Here is a 16,381-nt window from a genome sequence, read left to right on the forward strand (position 1 = left end):
GCCTCTCAAGACTACCTATCCTCAGCAGACAGAGTAGGCAGCACACATTCCTCTAAAAGTTGATGTGACTCCTCAGCCATATATACTGCTGAGGGCGAGTATAATTTCTCAAAATGATCAGCAACTGCCTCTGCTATGTCCTCCGGGCAGGACACGATTTCCCCCTTAGGCGTCCGCAGTTTAGGTACCCACCTCATACCCTGCTCCTTCTTTTCCAGCCAGGCCAGTGCTTTTCCGGCCCTGTCTCCTAGTTCGTACAGTCTATGATGGGTAGCCGTCTGTGTCGCCATCATTTGTTCCCGAGCTTTTAGCTTATATTCCTCCCGTTTAAGTGTCAATGCATGTAGCAACTCCTCCGAGGGGTGGAGCGCGTACTCCGACTCAAGGTCTTTAAGTTCATCCTCCAGCTTCATCAATAACTCCCGTCGCTTTGCTACAAATCGCGTTTTCAGTGAGAGAGCATGCCCCTTTATAACTACTTTATATGCCTCCCAGATCATTTGCGCTGAGTCTACGTATCCTAAGTTTTCCTCCAAAAAATATCTAGTTTGCACAGTGAGCTCCTCTCGTGTGTCGGGGATCTTAAGTAACCATGGATTAATGACAATGGTACGGCTGCTTGGCCCCTTGCGTGAAATCTATTCCTACAGGGGAGTGATCCTATAGGCCTCTAGGATATGTCTTGGGCCTCTTAAAGTTACCCACGGAGGCTGCATACGTTAAAAAATAATCAATCCGGGAAAGGCGGCCATGCACACTGGAGAAATAAGTGAAATCTATAGGGTCACCCTGTAGCTCCCGCCCCACATCTATGAGCCCCAATGCCGTGGTGAAGTCTGTCATTAGTTCATTTGATCGCATATTTTGTCTTACTGGGCGTCTATCCGTTAAGTCATTCATCGTCATGTTGTAGTCTCCCCCCAATATCAAGACTCCATCCGGAAGATCTGTGAGCACCCGACCCAGCTCTGCTATGGCATCTTTACCTAATGCTGGCGGTAAATAGACTGACACAATATTCAAAGCTCTTTCCTCCCATTGCCCCATAACCACTGCAAACCTACCTGCGGCATCTGACCACGTATTAAGTACAATCAAAGGAACATTCTTCCTAACAAGGATACACGTACCTCTGGAGCCAGTAGTGTAGTCCGCATGCACCAGGAGCTTATATCCCCACCTATTGAGGGCCTTACTTTTATTACCAACCAGAGGGGTTTCCTGTAGGAGAACCAGGTCCGGGGACTGTCTTTTCAGGTATTGTTGTACTATTCCCCTCTTAATTTTATCCCCCAACCCATTAACATTCCAGGTGAGTACAGAGAGCACCGATTCACGATCAACTACCATTGGTCAAGAATACAGACATCACAGTGCAGGTCGAATATAAGGGCAACATTGTCATGAGCATTATGCAGAAAACAAAATCAACATCAGCTATTAGTCTGTCATCAAAACATGAACGTAAAGAAAAAAAACGGTATGTCAAGTTATCTGTGCCACAAACCCTGTTCATCAGTGTTGTTACAGTAGGCCCTTCCATTAAGTCAACTTCTTGGCAAGAACAACAATTTCTGTCCCATTCCCCTTCCACCCCCCCAATCCCTCTAACTCCTCCCACCCTGCTACCCTGCCTGTGCATTCAAAACTACCTACCCCCAAACTTGGCAGAATGCCTCACACCCCATTGAACATGCTAGAAATGCAGGGGGAATCAACCCTCGCCCATCCACGGCTACCTCAAATTTACTAAATATAACCACCACCGTCCTTTTCAGAACTAAGGTCACGCAGTATCATATCACATCAATCTATTAAGTACATATTTCACATCATTTATTTATTTATTTATTAAAACATTTATAGAGCGCGAACGAAGGCCCTTGGGCATCTCGGCGCTAAGAATCTCTGCAGTGTTTAACCAACAAGGGGAGCTAGAGTTTACTGATTAAAAAGCCAGGTCTTGAGTTGCTTGCGAAAAGACCAGAGTGAGGTACTTGTTTTGATCGAGTATGGCAAGGTGTTCCATGTTTAGGTGCGGCTACAAGGAATCTTCTGTCTCCCCATGAGACAGATTTGGTACGGGGTACCACCAATTTGTGTGAACTGGATGAGCGTAGTGTTCTGGAGGGACTGTAGGGGATGAGATTTTGAGTTAAAAATGCAGGTCCGACATTGTGTAGAGCCTTATACACTATGCAGAGGGACTTGAACTTGATTCTATTTCTTACAGGAAGCCAGTGCAACGTTCTTATAGTTTCTGACGCAGATTGGTGTTTGGGATTCGTCCAAGGAGCCTGGCGGCTGCATTTTGAATGATTTGCATTTTGTGTAGCACTCTTTCTTGGGCACTTAGAAACAGAGCATTACAGTAATCTAATGTAGACAATACTAAGGAGCTTACCAGGGTTTTTCGGGCTTTCTCAGGTAGAAATGGCAAGATTTTTTTGATGAGCCGTAGTTTGTGAAAGGCCGAAGAGGAGATCTGGTTTGCGTGAGGTAGGAAATGAAGGCGATTGTCAAACATGACTCCCAGATTCCTCACCTTGCTAGCCGGAGCCGGGGGATGGCCCAGAGATAGCGGCCACCAGAGGGAGGACCATTCCGGGGTCAAGTTGCCGAAAATTACCACTTCCGATTTGTCGGAGTTTAGTTTCAGGGAATTGGAGGCCATCCAATTCCCTATTGCCAGCATGCCCTGATTAAAATTATTGGCTATTTTGTGCCTATCATTCCTGATGGCGAGGACCAGCTGGGTGTCATCTGCGTAGGATGTAAGGCTCATCCCATGTGCCCGAATGACTTTGGCAAGGTCCGACACATAAATGTTAAATAGTGTCGGACTGAGGGATGAGCCTTGAGGAACTCCACATGGCAGTGACAAGGAGGGTGATTGAAAGGATCCAATAGTGACCACCTGGGACCTGTCCGCCAGAAAAGATGCAAGAAGTTTCTTGGCGTTATGTTGGATACCCATGCTTTCGACACGGTCGACCAAAGTAGCATGGTCGACCGTGTCGAAGGCTGCCGATAGGTTAAGCAGTATCAGGACTGCTGTTCTTCCAACATCACGGATGGATCTTATGTCGTCCGCCGCTTTAACCAAGGCAGTCTCTGTTCCGTGGTATTGGCGGAAGCCGAACTGAGATTCATCCAGTAGCTTATGTTCCTCGATAAAGGTTGATAGTTGGAGATTCATAACCTTTTCAACTATTTTCGCCAAGACGGGGAGACTAGCGATTGGACGATAACTTTTTAGTTCTTCCTTATCGAGGTTTGGTTTTTTGAGAAGGGGTTTTATAAGGGTCTTTTTTAGAGCCTCTGGGTAAACGCATGTACTAAACATAGCATTACAGATTGCAGTCATAGTCGGGAGAACCACTTCTATGATCGGGAGAAAAACTTTCAGGGGACATGGGTCTAGAGCAGAGCCCGATTTGATAGAGGATATGATGTTCCGAATCTGGGGCAGGAGACATCTGTGAACTGCGAGAAAGTAGGACCAGTGTAGGAGGCGGGTGGTTTCAAGGAGATATTGGCGTTGTTTGCGAAGACCCGATAGATGTCCTCAACTTTACTAAAGAAGAAGTTAGACCGATCGTCGCAGAGTGATTGGGAGGGGGGAGGTGTCAGGTTGGGGGAATATCCAGCTAGCTGTTTGGTGGTTTCGTATAATGCTTTATTGGAGTTTTTTGCTGATTCAATTCTCTCACAGTAGTACTTTTTCTTTGCCTCACTAATTAAGGTTTTATATTTAGCCACCGATTCTTTGTACTTAGTTTTGGCTTCTTCTGCATAATCTTTCCGCCAATGCCTCTCTTTGTTCCTACACTGTTGTTTGTGGGTACGTAACTCATCTGAGTACCAAGGGGCTGACGGGGCAGATCTGTTGCGAGACCGTTGTTTGACCTGGACCAATTCAGTGGCCGCAGAGCCCACCCAGTCGTAGAATTGGGTAGTAGCAGTATTGGGATCAGTTGATAGCAAGGGGATGGAATCAGTAAGGAGAGTTTTCAGACTGGAGCTATCGATATCACCCCATGCCAAGTACGGTTGGCGGGGATTGGGGCGTGACTTGGCGGCACAAGAGTCATGAAACGACAATGATGCCAGGATGACATGATGATCTGACCAGATAAGAGGAAGTATTTGGGTGACTTGCAAGCCCGCTAAATTAGTGAAAATGCCATCCAATGTATGGCCCCCTTCATGCGTAGGTGAATTCACCAGAAGTTGGAGACCAAAAGTGGACATATCTGCTAGGAAAGTGGCGGTGTCTGGGTTTTCGAGGTTTGTCAAAGTGAAAGTTGAAATCACCTAATACCGTGAGGGAATTGTCGAGGGCGGATGCTTCCAGCGTAGACCTAAGGTCCGAAATAAATTCAGTCCTGGACCCTGGAGGACGATAAAGAAGAATCCCTTTAAAGGTGTAGGATGGGGTCAGCTTGATGGAAAATTCTAGGGCTTCACAGGATGATAGTGTCATCATTTTAATCCTTACTGAGAAGACATCGTGTGCAATGATGGCAATTCCACCACCTTTTTTCCGTTGTCTATCCAATCTATGTGTGGAGAACCCTTTAGGAACAGCAATCGCTAGATCAGGATCCGGCGCATTGTCCATCCAGGTTTCTGTCATAAAGAGTAGGTCCACTTTATTATCCTCTATCAGCTCGAATATGTCCTGTCGGTGTTTACCGAGCGAGCGGACATTGGTGAGGGCAAATGAGTAAGATTTCAAGGATTTATCCTTGTTACAGGGGGGTAGTTTCAGAATGGAAGGTATAGAAGCTTTGCAGCCTGCACATAGTGTGACCGGACTTCCGGCCAGGGGATATGGATCGAATATAAGGCAGGACTGAGGGGTAGGGGGACAAGCTGAAGAAGCTGGGTGGCTGAGTAGAAGCCTCGTGGGGGCAGAGGGTGGAAACCAGGGGGGGTGGCCCTCGGCCCGGGCCAGGCGCGTACAGGCGCAGACGGGCTTGCCTTTGGCGCGCCCGCTGCGCCCGCCCGCTGCGCGGACGGGCGGGTCTGTTTATATTCATGGTTGGGTGGGCGGGAGGAGGGTGGATGGGGCGCAGAGCTATCCCGCCAGCCTTCCCTTCCCAAGATGGCGCCTAAAGTTGTGGAATGGGGTTTCCAGCGCCTGATAACGGCGGCGCTGAGGGATGCCGTGTAGATTAGCCTCAGGCGAAGTAGTCTTGCACCAAGGTGGGGGCAGGTATTTAAAAACGCACAATTAAAATATAATACAGTTTTTAAGAGATCGTTATTATTACATCTATAGCAATCTTAAGTCAGCAGATAGGGCGCAAGAGAGCACAAGATACCTCCGGCTTCCACCTCAGAGGGAAAACAACAGAAACTTCGGGGAATGAGAAGCCTCTCCCTTAAGTATCCTGGGAGGGCGGGAGGGGCGCAGAGCTATCCCGCCAGCCTTCCCTTTCCAAGATGGCGCCTAAAGTTGTGGAATGGGGTTCCCAGCGCCTGATAATGGCGGCGCTGAGGGATGCCATGCAGATTAGCCTCAGGCGAAGTAGTCTCGCACCAAGGTGGGGGCAGGTATTTAAAAACGCACAATTAAAATATAATACAGTTTTTAAGAGATTGTTATTATTACATCAATAGCAATCTTAAGTCAGCAGATAGGGCGCAAGAGAGCACAAGATACCTCCGGCTTCCGCCTCAGAGGGAAAACAACAGAAACCTCGGGGAATGAGAAGCCTCGCCCTTAAGTATCCTGGGAGGGCGGGAGGGGCGCAGAGCTATCCCGCCAGCCTTCCCTTCCCAAGATGGTGCCTAAAGTTGTAGAATGGGGTTCCCAGCGCCTGATAATGGCGGCGCTGAGGGATGCCGTGCAGATTAGCCTCAGGCGAAGTAGTCTCGCACCAAGGTGGGGGCAGGTATTTAAAAACGCACAATTAAAATATAATACAGTTTTTAAGAGATCGTTATTATTACATCCATAGCAATCTTAAGTCAGCAGATAGGGCGCAAGGGAGCACAAGATACCTCCGGCTTCCGCCTCAGAGGGAAAACAACAGATACCCCGAGTATCCCTATAGGCAGTTGCATCATTAATACCAGCCAGCATCATCACCTCACCCCCCCCCCCAGAGCCCCTACTTGCGCATATTATGCAGAGTGAGACATCGCAGTTCAGTCCTAGGATGAGTTAGTCCTGTTCTTCCAGCCTGCTAGGTTCCAAGGTCACTTCTGTAGCCAGCGTGTCTGAGCGATTGTCTTTTTGCATCTCCTGTCTGCCAGAGCGATTCGTCCTCCGATGTTCCATTGTTGTCCATCCCTCCATCCAGTCCCAGACTGCCTCGGGCGAGTCAAAGAACCAAAATTTGCCCTCTGACTCCACCCTTAGTCGCGCAGTGAAGAACATTGAATATTTCACTTCACGGTCTCTCAGTTCCCGCTTCACTGACTGAAAACTCCGCCGTTGGGTCTGAACCTTAGCCGTAAAACAGAAAAGAACTGCACCTCGTAGTTATCAATTTTCAGTGGGGAAGCGGTCCTGGATGTTTGCAATATTATATCTCTGTTACAATAATTAAATACCCTGGCAATCATTGGCCTGGGGGCGTACCCACTTTTGGTCTGCCTCCCAGCACTCTATGAGCACGTTCTATAGAGAAGTAGTTAGACAGTGACTTCGGCTTCAAATGTTTTGTGATTAGTTCCTCGACATATAAGTCTGCAGTTGGCCCCTCTGCCTTTTCCGGAACTCCTAGTATTCGAATGTTATTGCGGCGGGCCCTGCCTTCATAATCATCCAGTTGCTGCTCCTTCTCCTTTCTAGGTGAGTCACTCTTTTTTCCACTTTTAGTCCAAGCATTTTTCGCCAGTTGTTTCTGGGCATTGGTCCTCGATCCTTTACCCCCTGCCGCCATTGTGGGTGAGCCCCAGGACTGGTACAGTCAACAGGATAATTAGTGTTGTCGTTTGCTGCTTCGATCAGCTATCTCTCCAATCGTGGTCCCGTCACTCTCGTCTCACACTGTCACCTGCAATTTCATGTTACGGAATTGTGCGACCCAGGACCTCTCGGTCTCCACCAGTTGCCCCCACGGCTCTCCAATATCTTTCCACTGACCACCACACAGAGTTGCATACAGGTCCAAAAACCAGGGCCCTAAATTCTTCCCCCACCAGGCGCAACAATCACCATGGAGAGGCTGGTCTCTGCAGTTCGAGTCACACCCGAGGGATGGGAGGGGGGGTAGGCTCTCCAGAATCCCTGTACTCCGCCACATCCTCGTCTTCAGGCCTTTCAGCTCCTCACATATAGGCCCATAGGCCTGGGTCTCCGTTTACACACCCTCCAGTGCCTCTGCAGTTTCTGCCTGGGAGAGGGAGGGGAGGCACGCCCCAGCAGTCGACTTCGCCTCAATCTCTCTTCAGCCCCACCTGGTAATGCCCTTCGCCCAATTCCTCTATTTCACCGGGGGCGCCGCGTGTGTGCCTCCTGAATACCTGCGTGCATGCCAAAGCCAGGGGTTCACTCTCAACGGTGGGGGGGGGGAGCCAACACCTCTCCCCCGGATCACCACGATTTCCGCAGAAAGGCCTCAAAGCCGGGGACTTGAGTACTGCAGTCCCCAGCGCCACAGTCAAGACAGAGCCTCCCGACAGGCCGCCCGGGCAGCACAGCATAGCACACAATGCCCCCTTCGCCAGCCCCCCCACCTTACTTGCACCTCGTAGCGGGTGTCCGTCACTCCGTCTAGGATCACACCAGAGGGACAGCCCAGGTCAAGCGGCTACTTCTTTCAGGTCCGCGCCGCCATGTTATCTCCTTCCCTTTTCAGCGCCGGACTCATGCCGTATCGTCAATCTCCTCGGCGGATCGCAGATTCAAAGACCTCAGCCCAGGGGGGGGGAGGGGGGTAATGGGACATCGACCCCAACTTTCACTCCTGATACTCGGGTCCGGACAGTAGTAAAGCAGAAATAGTACCGTGAATGGGCATGAGCTCCTCTAGGCAGCAGCCATCTCTCTCGGCTGCTAGCCACGCCCCCCCATGACGTAAATTTTTATCTGAGAAGTTGTAACAAGGACAGGGTCTTAATGAACCTTCTTTAAAAAACCCTTTGGAAATGCAAGCAGCCAGGGTACCATGTTATGCTTGAATCTAACTAAGACAAACAGATGGTAAGGCCTGTTTATATATGTCAGATATGGTTGCAGCTGACTGGTTATACTCAATGTGACAAAACTCCTCCCTTTAGGTTTCACTAATTCCATTCCATCTTCTAAGCCCTTGTCTAGCGTAATGCAGTCTTGAATAATCTGCTGGTTTAAATTAGGAGACGGTTGGGCCCAAATTATTAACCAGCACATTATGGGAGCAACCACAATCTGGTCTGAGATGTGCCCAGCACCAAGATCCTCATGAATATTAAAAACAGGGGTAGAGACAGGTAGTGACAGTAATTTACGGAAAAAAACGTTTTCTACCGCCTGAATATCACCCGTCTCTAAATAACCCCATAAATCACACCCATAAGTCACTATTGGGACGCACTTTGCGTTATATATCTTTAATAGAGAAGGGAGGGGTGTTGAGCCAATCCTTTTTGCGAACTCCATGATGGCTCCCGAAGCTCGGGCTAAAATATTTCTTTTATATGTACGTTGAATAGCCCACGAGCATCGGTCATCGCAGAGCACCCCCAAATAAGGGAAGGCAGGCACCTTTGTTAATTAAAATTTTTTACAGTAAAACTTAGCCTTCCTTGCACTAACAGAACCGATGGTCATGGAATGGGACTTCTTAAAATTCGTGACCAAATCCAGAGAGTCCACAAAATCAATAAAACAATTTAAAAGAATTTGAAGCCCTCTTGAAGTCCTTGCTAATAAAACCGCATCATCTGCGTAAAGCAGAGCAGGGATCAATTTTGAGCCAGCCCTTGGGATGTCTTTTCAACTGGAAATTAAGGCCTCCCCTATTTTGTTGATGTAGAGGGTGAACAACAGGGGTGCCAAAATGCACCCCTGTCTCACCCCTCTTTTGACGGGCCAAGAGTCTGTGAGGCTACCATCTTTATTATAGCGCACCGAAGCTATAGTGTTCTCATGCATGGCCACCAAGAAGGAGACCAAAACTGCATCTAAACCCATTCCATGGAGCATCACCCCTAGCTTTGAGTCAGGGCCCGCGCTTTTCCACCTGCTGTTGACCTAATTGCCTCGATTACTTCATCTTCTATAAAATGTAAAGGAGACGCGGCAGACCCACTGTCCAGTATCCACCCTGGGGAGCCTTGCCTAACATCGCCGTAGACATCCCCAAAACGTTGTACCCATTTTTCTGGGGCGATTTTACAGTCAGAGACATGATTAGAAGACTTGTCAAAAATAGGGCTATTCACCGTGCTCCAGAACCTAGAGCTATTTGAAAGGACACCAGCTTGACTAAGCTTCTCCCAGGCCATCTCTCTTAGTTGTTTCTTCCTATTCCCCACAACAACTTTGTATGCCCTCCTCACCTCCCTAATCCTAACAGTGTCTCTTGGCTTCCCCTTAAAGCACATTCATGAGGGCCTTATGTGCTCTTGTGCAGTTGTCATCAAACCATTTTTAAAATTTTGAAGACCTCGTTTTGCAGGGAATAGTCAGATTGGCCGACACTTGTTTGGTAATACGGTCAAAAGCATCCAAAACAATTACAGGGTCGGTCTCAAGGTCTATACAAATGCCAAACTCCTCTGAGCAAGCACCGGTTAGAGACTCCATAAAGCTGTCTGGGGTAATTGAGTCCCATCTTAGCCGGCGAGCTTGATCTTTTGGCACACTATTGCTGTTACTTAAGTGAGCCAAGGCACTAACTTTACCCTTAGCATGAATATTATGATTCAATGACAATGGGTTGTGGTCACTTAGGCAATTATCTGTTACCTCAAGTTTACCTAAAAGGTCCCTCTTGGCACCCGAGACTAAAATATAGTCAATGGTGCTATGATGGCCATGGCCAGTGTACGTGGGTATTGGTGATGACGCATACCCCTGAGTTAGGCAAATCAAATTATGGTCAGATAAAAGACTCTCTAGAAAGGTCCCTGAAACGGAGTGTTCAAAATGTGTTACCCCTGGCGGGGATTGTTCCTCATATAATTTTAAAAAACAATCAATAGGACAAATGTGGATATTAAAATCACCTAGAACTAGTGTGTGGTAGTGCGTGTTAGCCGTGGACTCATAATCAATCAAACATGTTGAGAGAGACCTTAAATGCTCTAGATAATCAACCCTTGAGAAAGAATTATAAAAATTAATCACTAACAGAGTTGGTAAATCATTAGCTGTTAGTTCGACAGCTAAAATATTTGAGGAGTGTGAATCCATTAACTTGACTTTATATATTAATTTTAAGTTTACTAAAAGCAAAAGCCCCCCTCTTGCTCGCCCCATACCGGACGGTATAGCATGTTTACAAAATGTTGAAAAACCATCCAGAAAATAAGAATCTTGCGCATCCCACGTTTCCTGAAGGGCTACTATATCCGCACCAGCAAGAAATTGCTCCCAGTTACTGTCACCCCTTTTGTACTTGAGACCCGCTATGTTCCAGGATATAATTTTTAAAGTATCCTCCCTGGACACACATCCTGTCACACTAAAGTTGGAGTTTGGGTGTGGATTGGAGCTACATGTACCCACCAGGAGGGGTGCCAAAGGTTGAATGCCAAGCGCAACCGAAAGGGGTTGAACCTCTACCTCCACCCTATCAATTCTTGCAGTCACCGGAGCTTCATTAATGACACTAAGTCAGTCTTGATTATCAAGCCCAGATAGTGCCTCAAACCTATTTATATTTGGTGTAAAACATGGTATCACATTTAGGTTTCTCTTCGGGGTTTATAAAAGTAGCCCAATGGCAATGCCCAGATAGAGGTAGAAGATAGTGGGAGATGATCCTCGGCCTTTAAAATCATTTGGGCAACCAATAGAGTCCGAACATTAACGCTACTCTACGAACCATGATGATATCATTAAACATAGCTGCCCTAAACTCTTTGTGTCTAGTCAGCCAGTCAGCTGTTTTATTCCTCAGCTGTCCCCAAGATTCAGTTAGGTCTGGTCTTAGCGCTGGTACACAGGACAAGACCACGACCAGGGGACAGGCCGCCGAGGGAAGATCTAGAGTGTCCCGGGCAGGGTTAGTTGCCACATGGGATAACAATCTAAGGCCATCGATGTGTGGTGCTTGTACAGCCCTGGCTTCACTGTGGGTGGGCTCCTGTGGAAGAAGAGTTTGGGAGCCCAACTGCACACTTCTCACCGACTCATTCCTTCCCTGGGAGGTTGTTCTCAATTGCAAAAGAGGGCCCACAGTGCCAGATGAACACTGCTGGACCTGCCCGCAAACAGTGCGCACATGAGAGGCACTGTGCTCCAACACCTCCAGATCCTGGCTCCTACTTCGACCCCCAGGCCTTGGTATAGAGGATACTACAGGGCTCCCCTCCCCCTCTACATGTTTATTATTAGTCCTGGCCAGCTCCGAATTCACAGTCAGGTGAGTGCCTTGTGTCAGGAGACATAATTTTTCCTCAATAGCTCCCAGTCTATTAAAAAATAGCGCTAAAAGCCCCCTAATCAAAACCTCGATATGGTTCCAGAAGTCTAGGTTCCTTTCTCCTTCCCCCGCCATTGAATTATCTACATCTAAAATGGCGGGGAGACCAGTCACAGGTCTCAGGGTCGACTTTCTACTAGCCCCCATACCTTGAAATTTAGATTTGGTTTTAACACTTGCTCTGGGCCTCGAAGCAATCCCACCCCTTGCATGCGGTTCCCCTGTTCCCTCCTCTTGGGTCCCATCAGTCCCTGGTTTAGAAGCACCTCCTGTAGCTTCGTTATTAAGAGTCGATCTTTTAGATCTAGTAACTCGCTCGACTCTGCCTACCCTAGGAGATTTTAACTGGGATGATTGCTGAGTGGTCAAAGCGACAGGTGAATCTGACACGAGGATCTGGGATGGCCCCAACAAAGCCCTCTGGGTGGTTACTCTAGGGGAAGGAGCTACCACCAAGTCACTAGAATCCCTTGGGGTTGATGTTTCTACTTCACCCACGTCAGGGTTCAAATCCATCAAAACAGACCCCGCCAAGCCTGTGTCAGTGGAATGTACAGTGAGACCGTTTATGGGTTGGGGGACTGCCACCGGCAATTTCGCTTTGCTGATGGCCCCCAAAGACGACCTTTTTTGCCCCATAAGCGGGCCCAGGGAAAGCCTTCTCTCTGTTAAAAGTATCTCATGTTGTAAGACAGATTCTGCCCTATTTAGAAAAGCATCTAGAGTGCCTGCCACACCACCCCCAGCCCTTAGCCCGGCGATTTTATGTTTAGTAGCCATTTAGAAATATAAATAAAGACACAAAAATGGAATGAAAAAATACAATAAATAAATGTCACTGACCAAGTCCAAGTCCGAGTCCGTTGCGATACACGCAGAGCAAATGAAAGGGGGGTAGCCCAGCCCAGCCCAGCGTTCTCCGGGCGCGGACGGGCCGGCCCTTGGCCCGCGGGGCGGAAGTAGCGCTCCTCTTTTCAAGCGCCTCCGGGCGCTTCCTGCTGGCGTCGTGGTAAGCACCGCAGGGGGAGTGCTGGGACTTGGTGTCCTTGCCCCTGATGGTGGTGATGGCGGGAGCAGCAGCGGAAGCAATCCAACAGCCCCCAAGTTCAATTTGCAGTCCCTGTCCCTGCCCCTGGTAGCAACGTTAGCGCAACGGCATCCGAGATTTTATGATATGATACGAGCAGATTTCAGAAGGGAGCACAATGCTCAATTCCAACGCCCCAGCAGCGAGTCACAGGTAGAACCACAACAGCGATGCCAGGCCCCGGGGGAAGCAGAGTCGCTGACTAGTCTTCCCCCGGGGTCTTTCGCGCAGGGATAGGCCAGGTAGGGGAAGGGGAGGAGTTAGGGGGTGGGTATTTAGGCACAGGGGAGGAAGGGAACTTCCCCTTCCTGCGCCTGGCACCATCGGGAGGGAGCTCAAAAGGAGGTTAGGTTAGGGCTAGTTTTCAGGTTTTAGCGTAGCATCAGGTTTTGGGTAGGATTTCGGTCGGAGCTGTTTCACGGCAGCTGGGTTTGTTTGTTCACGCCTGAAGCGTGGTTTTTGGCGAGATGTCGGGGGTGTCCTCGGAACAGGTCCAGGAGGCCTTGCTGTTGCTCGCGAGGGCCGGGCGGGAAGACCTTATCCAGCCGGGGGTTTTGGACCAGGCCTGGGTGGGGGCCACCAGGGGCACGCGCGCTGCCTCGGCTGGGGTTAAGGCCGCAGTGGTGGCCTGCCAAGAGGACGAGCAGGACGCTGCGGGCCAGATTGGCGATCGGAGGGGGGGCGGAGCGCCCAAGGACCCGGCGAGGGGCGGGAAACGCAGGAGCCTGCCCCCGCGGACCTACCCTCCGATCGAGTTTTTGCCTGGAGCCTCGGGGGCGGCCGTGAGGGCCGTGCCCCCCGCGCTTCCGCCCCAAGGGCCCCTGCTGGTGCCGGCCGGCGCTGTGACGGGGGACGGGCAGGCAGACAGCATTTCTGGGCCTGCTCAGGTGCTAGAGCGGGCCTCGGGTGGGGAGGGGGCCCCCGGGCTTGCCGGGCAGCCGGCTCCTAATGCTCCTGGGGATGGCTTGCCTGGGGACATCACGAGGGAAGCTGGGGGGTTGGAGGAGGAGGCCCCAATCGATCTGTCTACCAGCTCTAGGGCTGGCACCCCTGCCCCTGCGAGGCAGGTGGAGGCGGGAGACCAGGTGGGTTTCTTCCCCCCGGGGGCTGAATTTTTTGGCTACTGCCCGCCCCCTACCCCTCCCCAGATCTGGGGCGCCACTTCCTGGGAAGACAGGGCTCGGGGTGAGAGGATCCTGCAGCAGATTCAGGAGGTCAGGTGGGCTGAGGAGACCATCGCCAGGGTGGGTGCGGTGTAGGGCCATGAGATTGAGGGCCCTCCCACTCCGACCTCTGAGGAGGAAAGGGAAGCGGAGAGAGAGGAAGAGCTAAGGAGGGTCAGGGCGAGGAAGGCAGTGCAGGACTACCCCCCCGGGGGAGTATGGCAGGAGTAGGGACGGCCAGGACGGCTTTAAGGCCCGATGGTGCTGGGGCCCACTCAGGTTCGAGCGACCTGGGGGGTGGGAGGGGATCCAAGCCGGCGGCTGTCGGCAGAGCCCGGGGGGGCTTGGAGCAAGATGGCTCCAAGATGCAGGACGGAAGCAGTAGGGCAGTCCGCGGCGGCTGTCCCTCCACCGAGGGCTCGGGCTCCCGCAGCCCGTGTGGAGGCTGGAGTGCGTGGACGGGGTGGCGTGCAGAAGGGTGTGAAGAGAGCGGTGAAGGAGGTGGACAATCGGTGTGTGGATCTGGAACCGGTGCTTGAGTTGGATTATGGTGCGGAGAGTGATGAGCTGGAGGACGGGGAGGTGCGGGATGACTTGGAAGGCTTAGGGGGGGCTGCGGACAACAGCAACCTTGGTGTATTGCAGGACAATGCGGAGACGAAGACCAAGGCCGGGACGGCGGCGGTCCAGGTGACGGAGTCCAGAGGACGGCCCCGGGAGCGGACCACAGCGCTCACAGGTGAGGGAGCCTGGTGGGTGGCCTGGAAAGACATTCCTCGGGGGGGGGGGGAGGAGAGGAAGAGGACTTGCAGGTCGGTGGGAGTGGGTGATTGTTCGGTGCGGGAGGCCGAGACGCCATCAGGCGGTCCACCCGAGGATGGTAAGAAGGTGGATGGTAAGTCGGTGACGTTGGGGTGCCGACGGACAAGGGGGATGGTAAGGAGGAGAAAGGGGTGAAGGTTCCTAAGAAGCTACCATATATGGGGCTGGCGATGCCTTTGTGGTCACATCTTTCGGAGAAGCTCAAGGATCGGATCTGGAAACATGAGTTTGTGGATGTCTTTAAGTTGTTGCACAGGGAGGTGCAGGCTAAGGAGTGGTCCAAGGAGGAAGAGTGGGAGTGTAGCAGGGTTTCCGTTCTCCCACAGAACTGTGCACAGAGATCTAGAACCTGGGTGAGTCAGGGTGACCCAAAACTCACCTTTGTTTCAGAAATCCCCTTACCAAGCTAGCTACAGTGTCTCATCGGTAGTAATTACTTCCCAATGACTTAGACAATCCAGAACATGAACTTAGGGTACCTCAGGTATCGTGGAACACATGAACACTCTTTCGTTATATAATCATTACAAACCGAAACTGGGAGGCAAAGAACACACGTGCAAGTTTGAAATGTTTATTTTTCAATGCAAAGTTCTCAAACGCAGTATCTTGTATAATACCAACATACATATTATAAAAATCAGAGTTAGCAGCATAGTCACTAATCCATAATAAGCAAAAGGTGATAGCATGTTATGATGCAAAAATCTATAGAATTCTGTATCACCTATATTTTGCGCACCCTATTCAGTATATTATATTATATCTAAGAAGGTCTCTTTTGGGTTCTAGCTGGGCGGGCCCATACCTCTAATTCTCAGTAGGAGTAGATCACATCAACAGCTACCAGCTCTCTGCATGCGAAGCATCAAGTGTGTCGATTCATTCCTTGTAACTCTATCTTAAACCCGCGTAGAGCCCAATGTTGGCAGCAACATTATTTGTGTTATGTCTAACGTGGTACGGGGATCAGGCCTTCAGCAACCTTGTGTTAGGTTATTCTTAGAGTGTGCAGTTCTCGGTGTGCAGACAGATGTACCAAGTGTACCAAGCACGGCTGATACTAGAGCAATAACATATTATTCTCAAATAAATCACATCTTTCGTCTAGGTTGAAAGCTACAATAACAAGTAGGTGTCTTGTGCAAACTCAAGCTGAAAGAAAATATTGCCTTTAAACATTTAATAAGCTCATGCTAACTTAACACAATATATAGAAACGTAGTAACCATATGACAGGAGCTGACGAGGCGCCCCAGGGTGCCGGTGACAATGGAGAACTGGACGTCGGCGTTCTTGATCTATGCCAGTGTTTATTGCCAGAAGTATTTGGATAGGGCGATCGCGCTTTTCAAATACATGGATATCATTCGCAAGGCCCAGATGCAGTTCGGGGGTTTTGCCTGGCTGAGTTATGATGAGGAGTTTCGGGCGAGGGTTAGCGCGAATCCCGAGAAGAACTGGGGGGAGGTGGATCAGGAACTTTGGGTCCAGTGGATGGCGTCTTCACACTCTATGGCGTCCACGCACACAGCCAGTGGTCTACCGGTGGTGTATCTGTCTTTTCCGCCGCGTCCCGCCCAGGGCGGGGCGGGTGGTGGAACAGTGCCCAGCACCATTGTCTCAGGGCAACAGTCCAAGCCGGGGGGTTATTCCACGGGGGCCTGTTGGAGCTACAATAGGGGGTATTGTTCCAGGTATCCCTGTAAGTTCAAACA

The sequence above is a fragment of the Lissotriton vulgaris genome, chromosome 10, assembly GCF_964263255.1.
Source record: "Lissotriton vulgaris chromosome 10, aLisVul1.2, whole genome shotgun sequence".
NCBI lineage: Eukaryota > Metazoa > Chordata > Amphibia > Caudata > Salamandridae > Lissotriton > Lissotriton vulgaris.